The 13,261-nt window shown below is 38.1% G+C and overlaps 1 protein-coding gene across 2 annotated transcripts in view; it reads right to left on the reverse strand.

The window, feature by feature from the left end:
- LOC132197745 (insulin gene enhancer protein ISL-2) overlaps positions 1 to 13,261 on the reverse strand; it is a 91,920-nt gene that overhangs the window by 59,739 nt on the left and 18,920 nt on the right. The window contains exon 3 of one of the 2 annotated variants that reach the window (XM_059621264.1): positions 5,086 to 5,156. The exons of the other annotated variant lie outside the window; for it this stretch is intronic. The gene's annotated coding sequence lies outside the window, so the exon portion shown is untranslated. The remainder of the gene's footprint in view (positions 1 to 5,085; positions 5,157 to 13,261) is intronic. 2 annotated transcript variants of the gene reach the window in all.

The raw sequence follows: 13,261 nt of genomic DNA on the forward strand, positions 1-13,261 counted from the left end.
AAACGCGACTCTTTTTTTTATTATTTATTAAAACGGGGCTGATACGACTTTGATTCGGTCGCGTTAATGTTGTTGCCGGTGGAAAATGAAAAAGGAAATTGCGTGTTGTATAAGTGCAAGGTAATGGCATACGAGAGAGAGATGGTGGCGGCACCGCCAGAAATGAGAGTGGGGCGTTGCGGGGTGGGTTATTAATTAACCAAAAGCCTAATCAAGGTTCGCCCGCCCGCCCGCCATACCAACAGATGCCTAAAGGGAAACGCGGCGGAGAGAACCAACTGCGCCCCGCCAGGGGTGGCTGTGGGAAAATTGCAACCGAGTAGGCCGCAACCGCCTCAAAAACGGGCCTTCAACTTTTTAATATCAAGTGAAAAAAAATGGTTACATTAAAATGCAAAATAGAGTGGAAAATACATTAGTATTAAATTAAGTTCACTATTAACTTGGTTAACGCAATAAAATATGTAAAAAACTTCAATTAAACTCCAGATTTTAACCAATTAAAAACCTCAAAACTTATGTAATTATTGTAATGTAACTAAATGAAATTATTTTTAAACTTTAAAATTACTTTTATTTGCAATACTAGAAATAATGTAACAATGTATGAAACATGAAACATAAATCAATATTTACTGATGTATTTGAAAAATTGCTTTTGGAAATATGCTCTATTTTCTTAAATTGATATCCATATATAAAAAATTTTAATTTTTTCATTGAATTATTTATTTCCAATATTATCAGCAATCTTTAAATTCAAATATAGTAATTTAGAATTGAAGGATTAAGTATTTTGCTGTCGGACCCTTTTTCCAGACGGTCTGGAACGAGGAGAGACCGTCGTCGTATACTTTTCATTGTTCCCTTGGGAGCAGCACACAGATGAGTGCAGCCTGCTGCGCTGCACTACCCGCCTAGCTCTCTATTAGTCTCGAATCGTTGGTTCCTTTTCCTTCCTTCTTTATCTCTGCCGACTTTCATTCATAAATCTCAAATCATCTGTGTCTCCTCACTTCGTTCAGTCTCCAAATTCCAAAGCAGAGGAAGGAAGAAGCTTGACCCCACAGCTTCCGGTTCGCGCGCGGCTGGGAAAAGTGCAACAAATTATGTACCTCGCAGGCCCTCTGGTGACCGATAAAAATTTAATTTCCGCAAAACACGCCGAGCGGTGCTGGCGGATAGGAATTTTCATTAAGGCTTGAGAAATATGGCCGCGCTGATCGGCGGCTGCTACTTGGAATTCTGCTGGTTGTTTCGAGAAAGGTTTCTTGTGAAATTTCATACAAATTGATTCTTTAATTTCTAAATAAATGATCATAATTGCAGCAAAAGAAATGTACCTACATTTTTAGCTTTGAGAATAATCTGGTCAAAAGTTTGTTTTTGCCGCAGCGGAATTTCGCCCGAAAATAACAATAATTCGCAAGTGCGAAAGCGAATGGTCTGCAGAGCAGCGAAATCGTTTCATTGCGAATTCTGGCAGCGGCAATTTCTGCGCTTGTCTCGGAATTTCAGAGCAAACCCCAAACGATTCTCTCGATTTGCAGCAACAATTAAAATTCCCGATCCGAATGAGATCTCGTTATGCACGCACGAGAAATTGTAGCAAAATAAGCAGAGCGGTCCGGCAGTTTTCTATATAGATCTGCCGGTAATAAAATTCCAATAAACTCAGTGGGCATGCAGCACATACATGAGTTGCTCCGTCTGTTGCTGCAGTGGCCGAAACGAAATTGAACTCGGCAGCTAGCGAGGAGAAAGAAGAGGAAAAAAAGGAAAAACAGGCAACATTGAAATTCAGAAGAAGCAGCTCTCTTTCGCGTGCGGCGCAAAACGAGAGGAATTTTCCATATAGCGCGGGCAGCTCGGACGGACCAAGCCAAAGTGGCGGCACTGCTTTTTGCAATAATATTCGTACATATTACATGTGTTGTCTGTCTTGCGTCGACGAAGGACCCCTCCACATTCAGCCCCCTTTTCATAATAATATGAGAGAGAGAGAAAGAGCGCTGGACTCTCTACATATGTAAGTACATGGGAGGGCGAGCATTCCTAGACAATTGCAATATGAAAACCACTTTGTGATATTGCTCGGCCGTGCCTCTCTTTCTTTCTTTCTCTCTTCCGCTTTTTATATTATTACTCGAAATATCTAATATTAATATGGCAGAGTGGGTGCATTAGGGAAATTATTCCGAGTGCCACGCCCCCGTGCCACCGCCGCGAGACCTCAATTACCAAAATTAATTTGCCTTTGCACACACCAATTTAATTAGCAACTTTGCCATTACGAATTGACGAGACGAGAAGAAGTTTCGATCTTTCCTCCCACTCACCCCAACTTTCTCAAGATTTGACTTTTGATTTAAAATATATAAAAATTGATTTTCTTTGAACAAAGAAAAGAGGATCATTTGAAAGTGAAATGAGTGCTGTTCTAATTTTTGGCGTACATTATATTGATGCCATCAATTATGGGTATGAATATCCCCTTACAATACTGATTTTCGTTTTGGTACAGCAACTTGGTTAGAAAATTTTTTATACTAATTTTTCTTCTTCTCTCTCACTAATTTAAACTTAAAGATACAAATTTTTTTATGAATTTATATTTTGACCGAGCTTCTGCAATCAATTAAGAAACTTCTGATGAAATAAATAATGACTAATAATAATTTCTGGATTTTAGAAATAATAAATAAGGATTATCTGCATAACCTAATTAAAAACTCGAATCACATTGATTGTTCTTTCTACTGTGCCCTGCAGCTCATAATTTATTTCCTATCGCAAAATATGTAGCTGCAGACACGAGAGAGAGAGTCTCTTTGCTCTCTCTCACACTCATACTCGCCGGCGTGAATTATTTAAAAGCAATTTTCCATCCACAGGGGGCGCATGATAAAATAATAGACGCTGCATTCATTATGAAGGAGCAGCGCTGGTCGCCGTGAATTAATGATGAAGGCATACTGCGGAATCAAACATAATCAAATATCCCCGCACCACCGATTGCAACCCTTTCACTACACCAAATCCCAGCGGAATCGCGCAGTAATTGGAAAAAGGAAAGGGTCAACGAAATAATGCTAAGAGTTGAATGTTAAATTTCAATTTCATAGCTTTGATACATTTTAGTCTGAAACGTTTTCTAACAAATAGGTTCAATTTATTCTGGAGATGTAGAAAAAAATAATATTGCAGAAAAGTATATCTTAACTTATTCAACATTTTTTTTTTATCAGATGAATTGACTTGTGTTGAAAATTAACAAAACAAATATAAATTATTTAAACACATTTTTTGGTTAGCTCTGGCCCAATTTTCATTTGCTGCTTAAATATGCAATCCTATCACGAATAATTTACTGAGCGTGCAAAACAGTGCAAAGCAGTTTTGTACCTTTCCTTAACTCGCGTGGTTAGGTGCAATGACCGTTGCAGACGTACATTTCAAGTGATGCATGCAATTAATTCTAATTAAGCTTCACTTGTTGTCGATCCGAGAGCTGCTGCAACTTTCGTGACGGTGGCGAATCCGAGTGCTTATTCCCATTTTTTGCACTGCCATACTGACGGACGTAATGAATCGCGAAGCTTGCTTTCTATTAATTAAACCAAGATGGAATGTTCACAAGCTTCGCATTACAACAGCGGCTTTTTATTTTATTTTTGAACATTTTTTCGCGTTAATTAAGCGCGGCGCAATTAATGAGCTTTATTTGTGAACGTGCAGCGGTAATTAAGCAGCTGCGGTTAGTTGGTCGTCATGTCACGGCGCGCATTGATTGACACTCGCCGCCATTTATTTCCGATAAATAAATGTCCTTTGTGCGGCGGTGGCGGCGACTTGTGCCGCTGTGGTAATTCGAGCTGTGTCGATTTTTAAGTGCCGGCTCTCGTGGAATTAATTTTGACGCCCGGCTTTCAATTAGGGTGGGTGGCAAGGAGGACGGCGGGGGGCATTATAATTGACACTTCGCGTATATGCGCGCTCCATTCATTTTTAAGTGGTTGCAGCAGAGCCGCGTTTGCGCCTCCAATGGAGGCAATTATGTTGCGCAATTATATTTCACGCAAGTGGCGATGATGCTTTTAGGATAATTGCTTTCATTTTCTGTTTTAATTGGGGAAAAGTAGAGACAATTTTACCATTCTAACGTATTTTATTTAACGCAGAATCGAAACATTTATAATTTTTTATTTGAAAAAAAAATGCTGGGGCGAGATTTATACAAATTTAAGTGGTAGGGCAATGATTTGAGCCAATGATAAATCACCGATTTCTCAAGAAGATTGTTAGTAACTTAAGATTTTTGACCACAAATCGATAAAAATTTTAGATTTGTTTATAAAGAGAAGAATTAATTATAAATTGTCAAATTTATAATGAGTTTTCACATATAAAATTTATCTGAACTTAGTGTAAAAAGTGAAGCCAAAAAATTGCATAAATTAGAATTAAACACATTTTCCAGGCCGAATTAATGCGTGTCTCGCGAGAATCAAAATCCAATTTGGAAGTTGCCGATTTGCCGGTGGTGGAATTCATTGTGACAGCCGGCGGCTTATCTGCACTCACCCTGTGCCTGTGCAGCGCCGGGGAGCGCAAATAATAACACAATTATTGGGCTGCGTGCTGATTAGGCTCCAATTGAGCATGGTTGGCGGCGCCCGTGAGCCCCTCAGCGCCACCAGGGGGGTTGGGGATTAGCATGTGGCACATGCGAGCGCCTGATAGCCGCTCCCAAGGGTGCCTGCCCTTCCATTTGTCGCGCGCCGGCTCAAATAATCGCACCCAAACACTCGTCCGACTTGCGGCCGGCCGGCCAACAATTGCTCAACCACCACTTTTCCAAACTCTTTCACCGAATTATCAGACAGAAAGCAGCAGCTCACAGCTTTGTTTCCTGCTTTTTGAAAGGGAAAACTGTTGCTAAAAGACTGAATAAAATTTAAAAAATAAAATAAAAATCTTACCGAATTTCTTCAAATATTGAAAAAACCTTAAATCAATTGGTTCGTGAACAACTTTCCAATCTTTTCATTAAAAAAAGCCTATTAAATTTCCAATCTAACTCACCACCAAAGGAATCTTTCATCAAGCGAAGTGATTTAATGAAGTAACCCCTCTCTCAGGAAAGGAAAACGAACCTGGAACAAAATTAGACGGATGTTTAATAACCTTGCTCATTGATACATCTGTCTATTTCCAAATTATGCAATCAACTTTTTGATGAGTTCGTCCTTCCAATTAAAATAAAACTTTTAATCAAATCCCTCTAGCTTGCGCGCTCCGTAATAGAAATTTTCAATTAATCCGTCGCCACAGGTGTGGTTCCCAAATTAAAATTTCCTCCACCACGTCACACACACAAGCGAGAGCAGGTCGAACATAAAAATAAATGTGCAGCACCCGAAATCCAATATCCGAATTTTACGAGGGCGAGCCAATTAACGCAAGCAAGGGGCGCTCTTGCGATTAATGATGTTAATTATATGAAAAAGGTTGTTGTTGTTGTATTCATTTATGAGCGGAATGAACACGCCAAATTTAATTAACTTTCAATGCGCGATACAAATCTCAATTTACAAAAAGAAAGAGCAGGATTGACAGTGACTGATTTTGGCCTCAATTTATTAGATGCCCCTGCGGCTGATTGAATTTTTCCTCCCCTGGTTTTAATTACCTTAGTTTTTCACAGAAACATTTTCATCTTTGTAAATAAAAAAATTACTTTAATACGTAGTTAAACACATTTAAGGTCACATCGTGATAAGTCTTGATAAGTTTCAAGTGTGACAATTCACTGCTATTAAGTGTCACGAGAGAGAGAAGGTCAAAGTGCCGCTGCTCTTCGATTTATCAGGCCGGTCGAGCGCCTCCCGCATGCAGCGAAATAATATTGAATAAATACATAGTAGCTCTCAATGAGGGCAAGTGCGCGATAAAATAATGTATACCCGCGGCATAATAAACCGACGCGCCATGTTTCATTCGATTGTATTTTTTCAATTTTATCTCTCGCACGCCCCAATAGTTAGTCATTTTTACTCTCCTGCCAAGCAATGGTCGCGCGCAATTAACCAACTTCCTGCTCTGGCTGCTGGCCGAGATAGCGAGCGCGAAAATGAAAAATTGGCGACCCAGATAACACCTAATGAGCGACACAAAATCGAAATGGAAAAATATTAATTAAACGAAACGAGTTTGCGGCGGTTTTGTATAGAAATAGATACAAAGTTTATAAGTATAGGAAGCTGTCAACATTAATGTTGGGGGGACAAAAAACTTGTTAGAAATTTTGGATATTTAAACTTTGTGAACCCTTGTAAATAATAGCTTCAAATAAAAGTTTGCTCAAATTAATTTAATTTCAATTTTAATGAACAAAAGAAAAATTTTTTTTCAACAAAACTAAATTATAATCCTCAAAATTGTTATATATGATTTGAATCAGATTTGAATATTAAAATGGTCTTACATTCAAATTTAAAACGTTAAAATCAATATCATTGATGCTTTCAAAAATAAAAAATAGTTTTAACATTAAATCAACTAAATGTAGATTCATTTTTTATAGATCATTATCATTAGAAACATTGTTTTGTCAATGGTGCATTTCTTTTGAATTAGATGATATAAGTTTAAGCAAAGAAATGAAAATTAATTTAATTCTTTTTAATTGAATCATTTGAAAATTTTAATTTTATTAAAATAAAATAATAATTTAAAGAAATCATCAAATTAGAAATAAGATGATTTTCATCACATTTGTTTTTTACTAGAAATTGAACAGCACACCGGAAGTAACTCAATTTTCCGACAGGGTCCCCTGCCCACGTTTGGAAATCCCGAGCGGTGCAATATCGCATCCCAGAGAGCCTATTTATTTATCTGTATATAGAAAAGAGCGCACTCAGCAGCGCACTGCCAAGAGATTCGGCGAATATATATTGCTTTAATTTATCGCAGGCCGGTTGGTCTCTCTGCAGAGTGAGTGTAATATCGATCATTGAGAGAGTGAGCAATTCTAATAAAGGTTTTATATGGCCGTACACACATCTCTGGGCTGCTGCTGGGCGGAGAGGGGAATTGCATTTATAAGAGAGCGATCTTTAGACGCTGTCTGTCTCCCTCGAGCTCGGCGTTTAATACTTTTCAATATTGAATTCCACGCCTCATCACCCGCGGCTCCTCTTTCATCAATAATTTTCGCATCTTATTGAATTTCATCCTCACTTACCCTTTCCTCCGCTCCACTCTCTGAGAGCCACGCGAACGATAAAATTTGTCGTCAATGCTTTTCAATCTCGGCGCCGCTGCTTTAATGCGCGTTATTTGCACGCCTATTTATTTGTTTAGCAATTCCTCTCTCGCTCTCCCATCCTCGCCCACATTGATTGCTTTCGGCGTAATCGAGAGACCCACGATGAAACGCTAGCATTGATTTTATATAAAGCGTATACAACTCAAGTCCAAAGTTCCTTGACTTCATTTTAACTCTGTTTAAATTTTCAATAATTTTGTTCGACTTTTAATCAAAGCAAATTAAATTTCTCATATAATACCGCAAACTAAATTAATTTGCATATTAATTAATTCATTTTATTGAATAAAACTTTAGTTTCAATTGTTTTATTTCAGCTTAAGACAATTTTGAACCTCATTGATTGTATTTTACCTATTTACAATGTACACTTTCATGCATGATTGAATATTCAAAAAAATCAAGAGGCCGTCGAAGGCGAACGAGAGGCGCTTATGGCCGTGCGTGTCTCTGTCGTTAGTGCCCGCGATAAGATAAATTTATGCCAACCTTCGAAGTGCTGCAATTATCTGTGTAATTATTCCGAGTGACGGCCGTAAAAATCCCATCGCGTATACACACTGATAAGAAGTGATAATTTTGTCGCCTCTCAGCTCGGCCACTTCATGAATCACTCCTTTCCTTGATATTTGCAATTCATCTGCGCGATAAAAAGCGAAATTTTAATCCCTCCGAATGGATTTGCTTTCCCATGCACCAAACGAACTCTCTCACATCTGGATGGCATGTGATGCAAAGCAGCGGGAGGCTCCGTTCTGTTTAATGGTCGCGGCCAAATCAAACAGAAATGAGAAGAAGAGCGAAATGAAGAGGTATTTTCAAAAGAAAGGGGCCGCCGAGGCTTTTCATTCGCCGCTTTGTCCTCCGCTGCTTATTATCGTTTCCTCTTTTTTGTGCGGAACAAAACGTTCAAAACAGACGTTTCCTCTTTAGATTGATCAAGAGACACAGATTATTCCCCAAGAAATTACACCTGGATTTATACAAGGGGCGACAATCCGAGTGTTTTGATTATTGAATCAAAAATGACAAAAAATTCTTTTTACTTGATCAATCTTTATTTTAAATCAGTATTAGATACAAAATAAATATTAACAGTTATTTAGTTAGGCAAATATAAATTAAATATCATTAATTTTGTTTAAAAATTGTGAAAATTATGCTCAACTTGCCAACAAAAAATAATGAAGCTTGAAATTTGAATAAGAAAAGATCATTTTAGTCGTTATGACGTAAAAATTCCACTTCAGCTTTTATATTAAAAAGGCCCACTTTCGTCGTTTTGAGGTGGAAAAAAGAAACGGCAGTTGAATGAATTGTATCGAGCGGAGCTAATAAGGGTTGCAGACAATTTGTTGCTCGCAGCAGCGGATCGGGAGTGTATTGATTGACCCGGTGCAGACTCTCCTTCGTTAATTTTTGATCAATTGGTTCCATTCAATTAGGGCTTGAACGCCGGCGAGTTATGGCTGCGCGCAGTCGTCGTCGGAGATTTTATTAATTAAAAGCAGCGCGCAGCCTCTTCTTGCACGGCGGCAACCCTTCTTGTGCTCTCCGTAATTAGCATTGCTTTCAGAGTAAAATAAGCCGCTCTCTCCGTCATGCATGAATACTCATTTAATTAGCTCATTAGTCGGCTAATTGATAAAACAAGGCCCATTGTGTGTTTGTCTGCTGCGGCCGGCCGGCTTTCCAAAAAGCATCAAAACTGGGCAAAAACCGACGGACGGAAAGCAAAACCGAAATGAGCTTATATATGCTCTCATAAATACAAACACAGTCTCTCTCTCCGCACTTTTTGCCCCTGCTTTTTTAATTCAATTCAGGAGCAGCAGATGCTGTCAGTGCTTAATAAGGAATTGCGCACAAAAGAGAGCTAATTACGCGGCATTTGCTAATGATCTTGATATTTCAAACAAAAACAAGCGCGCCTCGTTAATTGTGTGCCCCGCTCTCTGCTCGTTGCCGAGCAGCGTGAGTTGCGGTTTCTTGGAAACGAATATATATGTGTGTGCTCGCCGCGAATGCAAAATAATGAGCTACACTCGCTCCTGCTCATGCTGATGCGCGACCATTCTTCGTTAATGAACGGTCTATTTTTGATTCGGCTGCAAACAGGAACCACACGTTTCCAAATTTATACAATTCCAATTATTCAAAAGTCTGCATTTATTAAAAATTCCTGGCGGAAAGTATTACTAAGTTAGCATCCAATAAGAATTAGAGGATCAGGGTTTGTTGAAACCAATAAAAAACTTTATATATGTTTAATTTGTGTTTCCCCTTTTCACAATAATTTATCAGTTTTGGGTTCACCTTCTCTTTCAGTTAGACTTTGCTATTAATTCCCCAAATTTTTAAACTGCAGCTTCTCCTTGTAATTTTATTTTAGGGTTTAATTAATTTATATAATTTAAAAAATCACCGAGTTAATATTAAATATTGCTAATATTAAATAATACTTGCTATTTTCTTAAGTTGAAAACATTTTTGTGTTTCTTTAACACAGTTTTAAATGAGCACACGAGGAAACTGGAGCTTATATGCCCTATTTTTTGTTCACCTCCTCCAATTTGTCAAGTTGCGCCTGCTCTTGAACAAAAACAAAAAGTGAAAAAGGATCATAGTTTGCAAAATATTTTATTTGGCTTCTGATTATTCGAGCGGTCTCTTTCACTGACAGGCAAAATAGTTTTGGCTCATTTGCATTTGGACAGCTGTGCTTTCCGCTATTAATAAAGCAAGCGCGGCCGGCCGGTGTTTGATGTTTGCCCCAAATTTTTGCGAAGTGAATGATTTACGACGTCATCGACTTTGAGACGTGTTATTATTGTACGCTGGAGGGAGGCGAGGCCAAGCCGTCAATTTTTCAAAATCACCAACCTAACTGACGCCACAGCTGCCTATTTTTTACTCTTATATTTAGAAAGAACTAAGAAGTTGATTTCCAATTCAAAAACGACTTGAATTATTTCCTCCACTTTATTTTTGATGAACAATGTTGTCGCCAACTTGTAAGCTGCACTTAAACTAAATTCAAACAAATCGCCTCAAAGGCTCACACGGCGCTAATTTCCGCCCTCTCTGGAGATAAAAAGCAGTGTTTTTGTCGGCGTTTTAATAATTTATGTAAATAACAACAGCATTATTATTTTTCTACCCGGTGAAAAAAAGAAGAGGGGCTATTTAGGATGCAGTATAAATAAACTATAATGGACTGATTTTAGCACTAGCATGTTACATTAAAGTAAACCGCCACCCGGCCAGAGCAGAGAGGAGCACTCACTCTCATCCCATTTCCATTTTGCTCTAAACAAACCCTCTTAGCCAGGCGGCTGATGGATGTTGCTCCGTTCGTTGCCGCGCGCGCTACAACACTTAAAAATTTTTCTCCTTTCACAAAACCAGAGCCACTTTTTTCGCCGACGACGTCGACGGTAAGATGCTCTTTGAATGAAATACACTTAAATTTGAGAGCCTACTACTACTTTGAGCAGAGAGCAGAGTTGGGGAGCGTGCACGGCTAATGTACGTCTCGCCGAAAAAGCACCCGCGCATCGATCTGTGTGTTCGCGGAAAAAAGAGAACCTTCCACTCGAATTTGCTGCGAAAACACGGCCAGCTCACTGATTTCAGCCAACAGCCTCCTGACTTATTCTTCAAAGAACGCCGAATGAATTTCAAAAACGCAAAGTTATTATACTGCGTCAAACATAAAAAAGAAATACGTTGGAAGATGATTTCCATCACAAGTATTATTGAGTATTGGAATTATAAATTTTTTTAAAAGAGTTAAAGAATGAATGGAAATATCAGCCTTTCAATCAAAAAATTTGTCATTAAGCTTTGTAAATTGGTGCAAGCAACACAAAATTTGCAAAAAGGCTATCTTTTTCAGGCAAAATAACCACAGGAGGAATTCCTATATTTTTATTTATTTTATATACTGTTGTTTATTTGTTCAAATTGTTACATAAAATTGTATACATTCAATTGTTGAAAACAATTTATTTTGCAAAAAGGAATTGTTGGACAAAACGGCATCACCACTATAGCAAGAATTTCGCTGAAAATTCAGAGATCAAAAAGACCCCATCCGCCGAAGTATTTAAATGAGGCATTTTTATTTATATTATATTAATCTGTCTCTAATATTTTGAAAGACAGCTGATTTGAGTTTAAATTAATGCTCTATGTATAATCCGGTATAATCTTTCATAATTTGTAGGTATAGGACGTTTTTACTCAGGTGTTTTCTCGTCAGGCCAAACACATGCCCTATTTAGAGCCGCGATCAGGGCGAGCACCTGCCCGCAGTGAGGCGTCATATTTATATAGTAACACTTTTGGGTTGCATTCAAAGCCGAGTGCCATCCATCAGCGGTGATCAATACGAAATATTCCCGTGCAAGAGTGTGAAAACGAGTTGGCAGCGCAGCACACTTTTGCTTTCACACAAATTTTCGGGAATCAATCATCGCGGTCGGTGACAGCCGCAAAATGGGCCTTTGCAGACGCGGCTCGCGGAAAAAGCGGCCCATTTTCGCGCGCCAATCAAACACCTTTGGCAAAAAAAAATGAATGCCAATTTAAGGCACTTTTTTCATAAAAAAAGTACGAAAAAAATCAGAAGGATAATCAATTTTAGGATAGTGGCCTAGTGGGGGATTTGTTATTAATAGCCAATAAATTCTAGAAAATTTTAAATATTGCCAATTTTTACAAAATTTCTTTTTATTATTTACTAAAAATACATATATAAATTTTTTTTAAAGTGTGGGAAATTTCAGATTTTATTTTTCTCAGAGAAAAAATCTTTCTCTGATCAAAAATAACACGCAGGCCGAAAGACCTTCGATACAAGTCGACGTCATTAATTGCTATAATTTGAGCACAGCCGTGTATTATTCTAATTTTCCCAGCCGTCTCGGATAATTCGGGCCGCGGCCAAGTACAAATTAAGTGTAATTATATCGTGGTCGGCGCCGTTCGGGAGCGCCCAGCTACGAAACAAACTCGTCGATCAAATTTTTTATTCATTTGAAAAGGTTTAATTCGCGGCGTGTTTATTAGCAGGAAATGAATGCTAAAATATTTCGCTGCCTGCAGGTACAAATTTGCATATCCTCTTAGTTGCAACTCGGAAAGGATGATGCTGTTATAAGTACACGGGTAAGGAGAGAATTCCAGCGGTTGTAAAACGACTCGCAAGGGCTGCTCTTGACATGCCACACCGGCGCTCTCTGCGGATCCATAAGAATAATGATATTGAGAATTGTTATTCCTGCGGTTTAATGGTGCTGATAGCAGAAAAAGAGAGGTGTTGAGAGCTCTGGTTCAAATTCATGTCGGCATGAGCTTTTTCTGACGCTTATTGCTTTGGACGTTTGAATTTCAATGGGAGAAGACAGGCTATTTTCAAATGACACATGAAATTATTTATTCTTCCAACTGATTTAATTTTATAATACTTCAATGCTGCAATCCTCATTATATGTTAATAGTTCATTAAAATATGGGGTTTGAAGTATTTTTTTTTAAAGTTGCATTTGAAAATAAAAATTGTTTGAGATAATTATTTTCTCCTAGTTTAAATGTGGTACATAAAACTTATTTTATACAAAAATTACAGCGGATTTAAGCTCATATGACTTGAACAAGTTTTTATTCAAATTAATTTAGTGCAAACGATTCAAAACTTGAATTAAAAATAAATAAGAATTATTTAATTATCTCGATACTCTTTTTTTGTGTGTGCCAAATTTTAGGCTGGTTGAGACAAGTTTTAACCTGCTCATTTTGTCTCCTGAGAGCATTTCGCACATGTCCGATTGTGAATCGAAAGTCGCTGCTTTCAGAGCCGAGATTGAGAAGAGAAAGACAGAGAGAGAGAGACGCGCTGTTCCGCTGATGGAAGACGAGCAAGCG

The sequence above is a fragment of the Neocloeon triangulifer genome, unplaced genomic scaffold, assembly GCF_031216515.1.
Source record: "Neocloeon triangulifer isolate White Clay Creek 2 clone unplaced genomic scaffold, ASM3121651v1 ptg000012l, whole genome shotgun sequence".
Taxonomy (NCBI): domain Eukaryota; kingdom Metazoa; phylum Arthropoda; class Insecta; order Ephemeroptera; family Baetidae; genus Neocloeon; species Neocloeon triangulifer.